Source organism: Medicago sativa, chromosome 8, assembly GCF_051527215.1.
Source record: "Medicago sativa cultivar Bolivia chromosome 8, Bolivia_mono, whole genome shotgun sequence".
Taxonomy (NCBI): Eukaryota; Viridiplantae; Streptophyta; class Magnoliopsida; order Fabales; family Fabaceae; genus Medicago; species Medicago sativa.
Genome location: NC_140756.1, coordinates 52,244,612 through 52,254,624, shown reverse-complemented (window position 1 = coordinate 52,254,624; position 10,013 = coordinate 52,244,612). Strand labels below are relative to the sequence as shown.

Sequence of the window (10,013 nt, the reverse complement as noted above, 5' to 3'; positions counted from 1 at the left end):
GAAAGAATTAAAAACAATGAGCCGGTTACAATAGTTATGTAGTTAAAGGGGATTAAAATTGATATAGATTCTGATGCAACTTTAATTTTTAGCTCAAATTTGGCAGTGGACAATACATAATATATGCAAGGTCTAGGGTTCGAACCCCGACCACCACAAAAAAAAATACATCGTAGTAGAGAACAAATCGTATTAGAGAACAAATATTGTAAATATTGATTTGCATGGTGTTAACTTATTTGGTGATGGCCTAGTGGTTGGTTTGAGATTTTGCATTCAATTAATAAAGTTTTATATTCAATTTATGATTCAATTGTTTGATTTAATTTTTAAATGTTCCATTCTTAATGTTTTCAACTAGTGGTTGACCTGATTTATAGCCTAATGTATAGGACTGACTATCTTGTCGGTGCACGAACAAAAGCGGTAGTAAATTACTTATTTTCTTAATTAAGTTCTTTGTAATAATAAAAAAAAACTCTTATGAGGACGATTAACCTAACATATAGTCTCCATGCTTAGCTCAGTTGTGACGATTAATGTAGGCCCCATAATGTAGTGAGACATTGCATAATGAACCCAACGAGTCGAACCGAGTGGTTCGTGAATTTTAAACGAGCCAAGTTCAAATGAGTGGTTCGTGACGATTAATGTAGGCCATTTCTACCATAGCTCAAGACAGGACATTATCACCAAGTGTGGAAAAAATTATGGAAAATAAATAGTATTCCAAGGCACATCCATTTTTCTAGGAGGATTCAACATGCAAAGCTACCGGTAAAAAATGATCTCTTTAAACAAGGAATAACTAGCGATCCATTGTGTGTTTTTTGTGGGCAATACAATGAGAAAATTTCAAACCTCTTTATGGAGTGTCACTGGTCAAAGCGAGATATGGTTGCTTCCTCTTTAGGTGTGGTATTTAATTCGCATGATTTCACTTGTTTGTGGAGAATCTTCATTTTACAAGGTTGGAATCTCATTTTTTTTTACTAGAAGTAAATCGGAAATCGACTATATTACAAGGGGCAAACATATATTAATTCCTATGAAGCCCCGATACGGATACGGGTGCGGGTACGATACGATAAGGGTACGCGAATACGCGATTTTTTTTAAATTTAGGATACGATACGGTTAGGATACGTTAACAAAAATTTATAATAAAACTTATATGTATGTAAAATACTTGAAGAAAATTAACATTGATTACTCTTCATTATTGTATTATTTTAAAAATTACAATTTTTTAAAAATAATACATGTGTGGTCAAAATAATTTTTTTTGAAAGTTTTCTTATAAACCATATTACATTTTCATATGTTGGGATATTGAGAGAAACATCATTAAAAGAACTCAAGACAAATTTTATCTAATATTGATTAATCGAATCACATCTCTCGCTACGTTCATCTACAAGAAGTATAATTTTAAGTATAATTCTAAGTGTTTCATTGAGAAACAATTTTATTGATGCATATCTAAAATTGAGTCATATACATCTATAATGGATTTTTACAACATTGTCTCAATTTTTTACTCTTCATCTTTTTCTAGGATACGTGTACGTGAAGGGGTTAGGCTTTAATCATAATTAATAGTTGTAGATTCTACCCTAATTCTTTCATTAAGTGGTTAATTTGAATTTAGTTGTAGAAATTCGTGCTTAATTGTGATGATATGATTATGTACATGAATTGAATGATAATTGTGTTGTTGTTGTTGAATTTGTATGTTAAAATGGGTACTTATGAACATGATGAGTTTTTGTATGAAATTAAGATGAATAATGTTGTTGTTGCTAGATTGATGATGAATTCATGTTCCAATGTTATTGTTGTTGTTGTTAGATATGTTGTTGTTGAATTGATGCATTGGGTATCATTAAATTGGTGAATTGATGATGAAATTTGTTGTTGTTGTTGAAAGTTGAGAAGTGTTGGTGAATTGATGAATTTTTGATGTATTGATGTTTCAATTTCAAAACTTATGCATGTTTAAGTATTTTGGAACATATATGACCTATAAACATCTTTGGGATTGAGTTTTGGGGTTTGGGTTGATCAAAATTGGGATTTTGGGGTGAAAAGGGGTAGAACCCGTAACATTTTTGTTGCACAACCATGAAGGTTCGCTTAAGCGAACGCATAAGCGAACCAACATGTTGGTTCTGACTTGAAGTTCGCTTAAGCGAACAGGGGCTTCGCTTAAGCGAACCTGCATAGGTTCAGCCACCTTTGATTTTTCGTTTCGTGCACTTGGGGACCAATTCGGGCTTTCTAAAATGTTTCTTTTGACTTGTTTAACCTTTGTTTATACAATTAAACATACTGGAACTTCATTTGAATCAAATTGGACTTGGATTTGTGAAATTCTCTTAACTTTTGAAAAATGGTCCAAGAACGCCGATTTTTCCGAAAAACTCATTTTTCTTCGGAAATTGAAGTAGGATTAAGGTTGTATAATGTTTACAAGATTTCTAAAAATGGTTGTGATTGGTTTCATCAAGTCTTGACATGTTTTGCTTTGAAAGTGAGATTTCTTTTGTAAAAATGATAAGCGGGACGAACTTTATGATTTTCGTGATTTCGTCGCTTTTAGCCGGTGAAACTTGAATGTATGCTCTACTGAACTTATATGTAGTCTAAAGACATACTTAGTTGAGGCATTGAATCGTGTTTACTTGGTTTTGGCTCAATTGCTTAATTATTTCTAATGTTGTGATTTTGAGAGACGAATTTGTTGAAAATGGTTCTTTCAAACCAATTACCTTATAAATCTTTCATGAATGATTTTATATGATTAATTGATGATATGTGGATGATTTGTTGAAGGTTGAATATGATATTTATCATGAAATGATGTGTTGTGCCATTTTACTTAATTATGAAGTATATGGAATGTGGAGGTATATTGTGAATTGACGTAGATGTATGTTGATGATAATGTAATGATGACTCTTAGTTGAATTATGATTTGATGGATTGTGTGGACGTGTGTACTTGATAATGCAATTGTTGTTGAGTTGATTAAGGTAAAAGGAGATGGACTTTTACATTACCGTTGGTGATATAATTGTTGGAGTTTTTGCATTATTGGGTATTTACTTGTATGTCCATGCATCATAATCATATTGAGTCATATGTTGAAATGTAAAGGAGATGGACTTTACATAAGTGAATTGTAAGAGGAGATGGACTCTTACATATGATGTTTTTGTCGCATCATGGGTGACGACCTTGAGGAGATTTGGTACCACATGCATATATGTGTCGAGTATGGGCGCATTGCATATTGAAATGATGTTTGATGTGACATATGAATGATGTTTGTTGGTGATGAACGTGTTGATAAAGTGCTAGTTGTGATGATTGGATTTGATTGTATGAATATAGTTGTGGAAGTTAATTGTTCATGCAATCTATTTGAGAATTGAATTGAATTATTTATGTCAATTATTGTTTATTGATTATGATTAATGTAATGCTTACCCCCGTTGGTTTTGCCGCCTACCTGTTCCGTATGGATGGGTAGATGCTGTGCAGGATTAGTCACTTGGTGAGTGCTTGGTGGATGTTTGGATGGCGGGAGCTTTCTCCGCTGTCGTGTCTTAGAGTCTAGGACATGCTCGATTAGGCTTTAGTGTCTTATGTCCGATGTTGATTTGATTTTTATTGTCCATGTATTTAGGACTTGGAGGATTTATATATTGGTGTATTTTTGACCATGGCATGTATTTCGGGAGTTATATGTTTTGTTCCGCCGAGATCTATTTGAGATATTATATATATATATATATATATATGCATGCAAGTTGTTGTTTAGTTGAGACGTAGCGTCTAATTCTTGAATATTTGCTATATTCGCATGTTTTATTGCTTTAATAGAATTAGGTCGTTACATGAAGTATCTTAGAAGTATCCTTGTGTATCCGAGGAGTATCACATAAGTATCCGATAAAATATTTATTAAAAATTAAAATAATTAATTCCGATACTTCGAGGATACGTATCCGCGAGTATCCGTGGAGTATCGGTATCCGATACGTATCCGGTACGGCACGTCTCCGTTTTGGAGTATCCGGGCTTCATAGATATTAACCCATTTGGTGAAATCAATCAATTCAAAATTGTTCTACGGTATCGAACTCGACAATATTTTAAGTTTGAGATTGCTCATCATGAAATAACAACTTTCTATAACTTCATCCCTCGCTTCGTATGGGTAAGGCATAACTTCAAGGCCATTTCGAGATTTTAGTGGCCAAGGACGAGCCTACAATTTGGGTTCTAAATAATGAGTACACAAAAAAAAAAATCTAAAGTGTGAAAATAATTTGCTTGAAAATGATAGTTTTTCTATGTTAAGAAATTATCTAAACAAACATCAAAATTCATACAAAATACATTGAGTTTTTCTTTAATATTCAAATGTTCATACAAAATAATTCCTATGAGCATTTCTATATGCAAAGTCACTAATAATTGTGTCAACATCAATATGTTCTATCATGTTTTTCTCAATTCATAAAATGGCTAGACCATTCAATCTTTCTTGTGACATTTTTGATATCAAGTAATTTTTGAATAATTTTAACTTCGAATAACTTCTTTCAACGGTTTTCCTTGTCACCGACATAGTTAAAGGGGATTCAATAAGCAATTGAAACATTCAGATAACAATTTACAACATTGATAAACTAAAGAATTTCAAATGTTGACATTGACATATTTGGCAAAGACATTTGAAACACTTTCAATTAAAAAAAAGATCATTTGCATCAACATTAGACAAATACTTATGAGAAAACACGACTTTAGAAGTTGTGCAATTTTTTTTAATTCATAATTTGTCCAATGAGAATCAAAATCTTCTCTCATAAATCATGTCTAATAACATATAACCCTCAATTTTTTAGCCTACAACTTTTCCAAATAAGGGATGTGTGATGGTTTCTTTTTATTTTGACAGAGGGTTAGAGATGGTGGAAGGCTAGGGATTTGAACTCTCATTAACAAAAAATACTAAGCCTACTACGTACTAACAATCACACCACCCTTTAGAAATGAAGTAATTGTTTTAAGGCCTAATGAACCCCTAATTTTTTGCTAGGACCCAAATTTCGTACTTATTTTTTTGGGGCCTAAGACGATCACCATACTCGCCCGCCTCGGATACGCTCGCATAACTTCAATATGTATGTTTTTTTTTTTTTGAAATTGTATGCTCTTTTATTCTAATGAAATTAATTAAAGTTATGATTTTATAATCTAAAATTATATTTACTATTTTAGTTTATTATTATATTATAAATTTAGATTAACTAAAATGTTAACCTAATTTTAACCTAATCTTCGGTTAACCTCTTATATAAGTGGCCACCCTCATCATTTTCACAAAAGTTGCAAGCACCACCGCCGTTATCCAAAAGCATGACGATCTCTCTATCTGATGCATAGGGATCGTGGGGTAAGTCTATTGCCACCTCATTCTACTCAAACTAAAACTATACATACGATTAATCAATGTCATTATTTTTCCGGCGTTTATATCATATATTTGTTTTTGTTGGATTATTTTCTTCTATTACTCTTTAGTTGTTTTTCTACAATCTAGATCTATCAACGTCGGAACAAAACTTGATCCATGGATTCTCATCACAAGCGTGTATTGAATGAAAGTCGTCAAAGGCGTCATGTATTTGTACTTGTTCCCTGTTTTGATTCGATCTGTGGGAATATCGAATGTTTCTTCAACGAGTGTGATTTCTTTGATTAAATATGAAAAAGGTGGCATGATTTTGTTTCAATAAGGTACTAATTATGAAATTTATATATGTGTGTGTTCACCTTCATATTTACTATTATAGTTGAATTTTAATTGATTAGTTTCGTTTTGACGAGTACTATTTATTTTTCATTTGAATTTTCCAGAAATTCCATCCAATTGACATGATTTAGTGGCCGGATGGTAATGTTCTACGCATTTTTTAAATACATAATTTTTTTAACGAACATAATATTTTTATCAACCTTCAATTTGTTTTTTTTATAAATCTTAATTTATAATTTTAATTATTATATTGCGAAACAATTTGTATGTGAATGTTTTTGAAAGTCTTTTCTTTTTTATTGTGCAATGTGTGATGTATATTCGATGTAGCAAAGAAACTTGTATTTAGCCTTTTTCTTATGATCTATTTTATTTTTTCTTATACAGGTAAGGTTATTGCCAGGAGGCCGTGTCAATCGATTTAGTGTTCCGACTCTTAATCTTGGGATGCCTAGTAGTTCTGTACCACAACGACAACCACCTCCTCCTTCAGATCCACCATCGAGTAATTACAGGCTAAATCCCCCTCCACCTCCTCCTAGATCAAGGTTTAGTACTGTTTTTTAAACTGGCGAGTCATGCAAGACAATTCAACATTGGCAAGATCAGAGAATCCAGCTCGTCTTGGCGGTAATAACCACATTTTCATTTCAACTTCGATGAACTTAGGGAAGAGAGGAACACTCTCAGGGATGAGGTATATATACTTTCTTAATTACTTGTGATTATTTTTGGTTGTTCATTAGTATAAATGAATTTAGTGTTAATTATGTGCTTCACTTTCAAATATTCTGGATTTATTTTCCAAGATTAATATTAAAAAAAGTTACAAATTATTTCGCTATCATTTTTAGATTAATTTTCTAAGCTTTACAATTTTCAGACCGTTCCTCAAAGCTTAAATGTTGATGCGTCAAGTTTGAGGATACCCACAAATACAATTTCTTTGTCATCCTCATCCTGTGCTAATTTATTATTGTTTCTCTTGAAGTTAACTTCATAATTTGCTCATTCCATTATGCACATAAAATTTGTAGACGCCAATTTTTATTTTTATTTTGGACATTTCATGATCATATCATTCATCGTGTTCATTTCTTGGATAACTTACACATAAAAAAAGTTGATGTCATTTATTATTATGTTTTAAGAACTTGATTGTTCATTTTCATGCCCTTGTGTTTTCAGTGTTGTGTCATTTGGCAAACCAAAGTTGTTGCAGCGCAGTGAACTAGATAGTGATGTTGATGAAAATGGAGGATCATCATCCAAAGCAACAAAATGATGAAAATGATGCTGATGATGCAATTTCAGTAGCATCTGCTTTGGCAGTTGATTTTTGTGTTTTATCACGACATCTGGTTTGACAGAACCGTGCAATTTATTTCCATCACCAAAACATGAATTGTGGCAAGTGCAGCGAGGTTTAACAGAGATAGGCCTCATGTTAAAGAGAATAAGAGCTTGATTGTAATAACGATTGTGATTTCTTTGATTAAATATTAGTAAAAATTTCACATAATAGATGACTTGCTTTTATCTTGTTTTCAAACGGTAATAATAATATTAATAATTAACTTTATACATCCACCTTCATATTTATTACTATAGTTGAATTTGAGTTGATTACTTTTATTTTGACGAGTACATAATTATGTTCTACAATCGATTCTTTTAGGAGGTTCTCCATCCTGTTGATATATTTCTTTTTGACAAAATCGTGTTGATAATCTCGTTCCTAAATGTCCACATGCTGAATTAAACAAAATCACATCCAATCAAATCCATATGGAGGGGTTTTTAAATTGTATGCCCATAGCATTTTCATATGTACCATTTTCTTAGGATCAGATTGCATCAAGCCTGTCACGTAGGCCATATATCCCAGTTATTTAAGATTCTGTTCAAGACATATGATATTAGTACACCAAAAGGGGACTCTAGCAAACACACAAATAATCAACCCAATCTTCAACTAATTTATGAGAATTGATAAGCTTGACATATAATTGATTTGAAGAAAATACCACAACTCTAATAACAAGATAGGCATTGATAAAGTTTTGTATGTGGAGCATAATAGGTTGACCTACAGACGGAAGTAGGGATGACAAAAAAATGTGCATCCGCGGATAAAAGCCGCAATGTACATGTAGAGGATGCCTTAACATATATTTATGGATAAAATGAACATGTATTTCAACAACTTGTTGTTTTATGGATACATAAGTAGATTTGATGGTGTCCGCATCCGCAAATACTTATACCTGCTATTAAACTAAGTAAATTACATAAATAACATTACTACTCTTTCAACTTCAATAAAAAAGACGTAATACTATCTCTATCTCTATTATAAACAAATGGCTTAATTTTTTTTCAAAAGCACATGTGTCGTCTTCTAATTCTAAGGAGCATTAATTGTTTCACCATGTCATAAAAATGTGTACACATATTAAGCAAGGCAATACTTATTTATTTCTCTACTAGTATGGAGCTGTGCCAAGCACGGGTAAATAAATGGTTATTAAACTCTATCGAATGAATGTGATGTGATTTAATTAAATGTATATGTAAAAAAAAAAATTCACTATTGACTTACACAAATTAAATTCTAAATTTAATAATATAGATTGATCACAAGTCCCTAAAAAAAAATTGACCACACATTTTTTTTGGTGTTAAATACGGGACAGTTTACGAGATTTTGATGGCGTATGACGCACTTACAATTTAGGTCATAACTAATAAATATATATAAACATCAAACTTGATACAAAAACTAAGTAATTTATTTTAGGGCCTAATAGACCCCTAAAAAATTTGGAGCCCAAACTTCGTACTTATTCTTCGGGGCCCAGGACACGGTCGCCCTCTCCACCCCGCCTCAAATAATAGGAGTTATTACCATAAAAGGAAACGCTTTTGACTTTATTATAAATTAATTGCACAATTTCAATGCATTAACTACTATATAATTTCCTTTTTCATATCCTTAGTAAAAAGATTTGAAAAAATGGGAAATTGATGTGAAAACTGATGAATTATTTGACTAAGTGTAATTTGTGAATTATTTGATGATGTGAAATTGATGTGTTATTTAACGATGTGTAATTGATGTGCTATTTAACGATGTTGTATTTGACGATGATGCTAATTAAAGATGTGTATTTATCGAGTCATATAAAGATGTGCATTGTCGAGTCATTACTTGGTGTTCATGCATTCATGGTCGATCCTATTTGACGATGTCGTATTTGACGATGGTGTGAACAAAATCGGTAACATACCTACGATGTCCAAAATATTTGACGATGCGATAGGTTTGGTACCACATGCATATAGAGTCGAGTTAGGGACATTGCATTCATTGTCATGTATATTTGAAGATGTAATATATTTGAAGATGTAGTATATTTGACAATGTAATAAACCTACGAGGATGGCTTTGGAGCCTATTCGTTTACTTATCGCTTTTGGGAGTCTTTATTGATTCGATGCTCTGATCTGTGACACTAGGGATTGGGGATTTATTTTAATTTAGACTAGGCTTTAGAATTCTTTTGAATTCAGTTTTGATGTGAAATTGTAAATGTGAATATTTTATTTTATATATTTTGAAATTATTCCGCTGCTACATTTAGAATTTAAATGAAATGTTTTTGAATTGAAGAAGATGTTTTTTTTTGTTACAGAATTGAAGAAGATGTGTGACACCCTTGCATGTTAAATTAATTATTATATTTTATTAAAAAAAAATATGTGGGTTTAGGGTGTTACAATGGCACAACCCACACATGATTCTTTCAATTCTTGCAGAAAATTGGTGCTATAGATTAGACTTTTTGGAGATCTAATGTACAGCTAATAACTTCCAATGTGGATTATATGAGTGTTATTATTATCATTTTGTAAATGAATATGAACAGGTAATGAGTGAACCTTAATGCATGACTAATTTTTTTGACAAATTGTCTACATTATTGTCATTATTTTAAGATAGCCACTTATAGCATTTCTATAAGCAATATATATGTCTCATTTCAAGTTAGGGAATATATATGTCCGATTTCATTTTTATTCTTTATTTTTTTTGTATGAAATATATACATCATATAGTTAATTAATGAATCAATTTAGTTTTTTTTAAAACACTATTGTATTCCATTAAATGTTTCTG

At 31.6% G+C, this 10,013-nt stretch overlaps 1 long non-coding RNA gene across 1 annotated transcript; it reads left to right on the top strand.

Annotated features, from left to right (window-relative positions):
• Positions 1 to 5,395: 5,395 nt before the first annotated feature.
• On the top strand, positions 5,396 to 7,355 carry LOC146899441 (uncharacterized). The gene is made up of 4 exons (XR_015022997.1): positions 5,396 to 5,470; positions 5,618 to 5,814; positions 6,221 to 6,530; positions 7,022 to 7,355. It is a non-coding gene; the product is annotated as an uncharacterized LOC146899441 (long non-coding RNA).
• Positions 7,356 to 10,013: the final 2,658 nt, after the last annotated feature.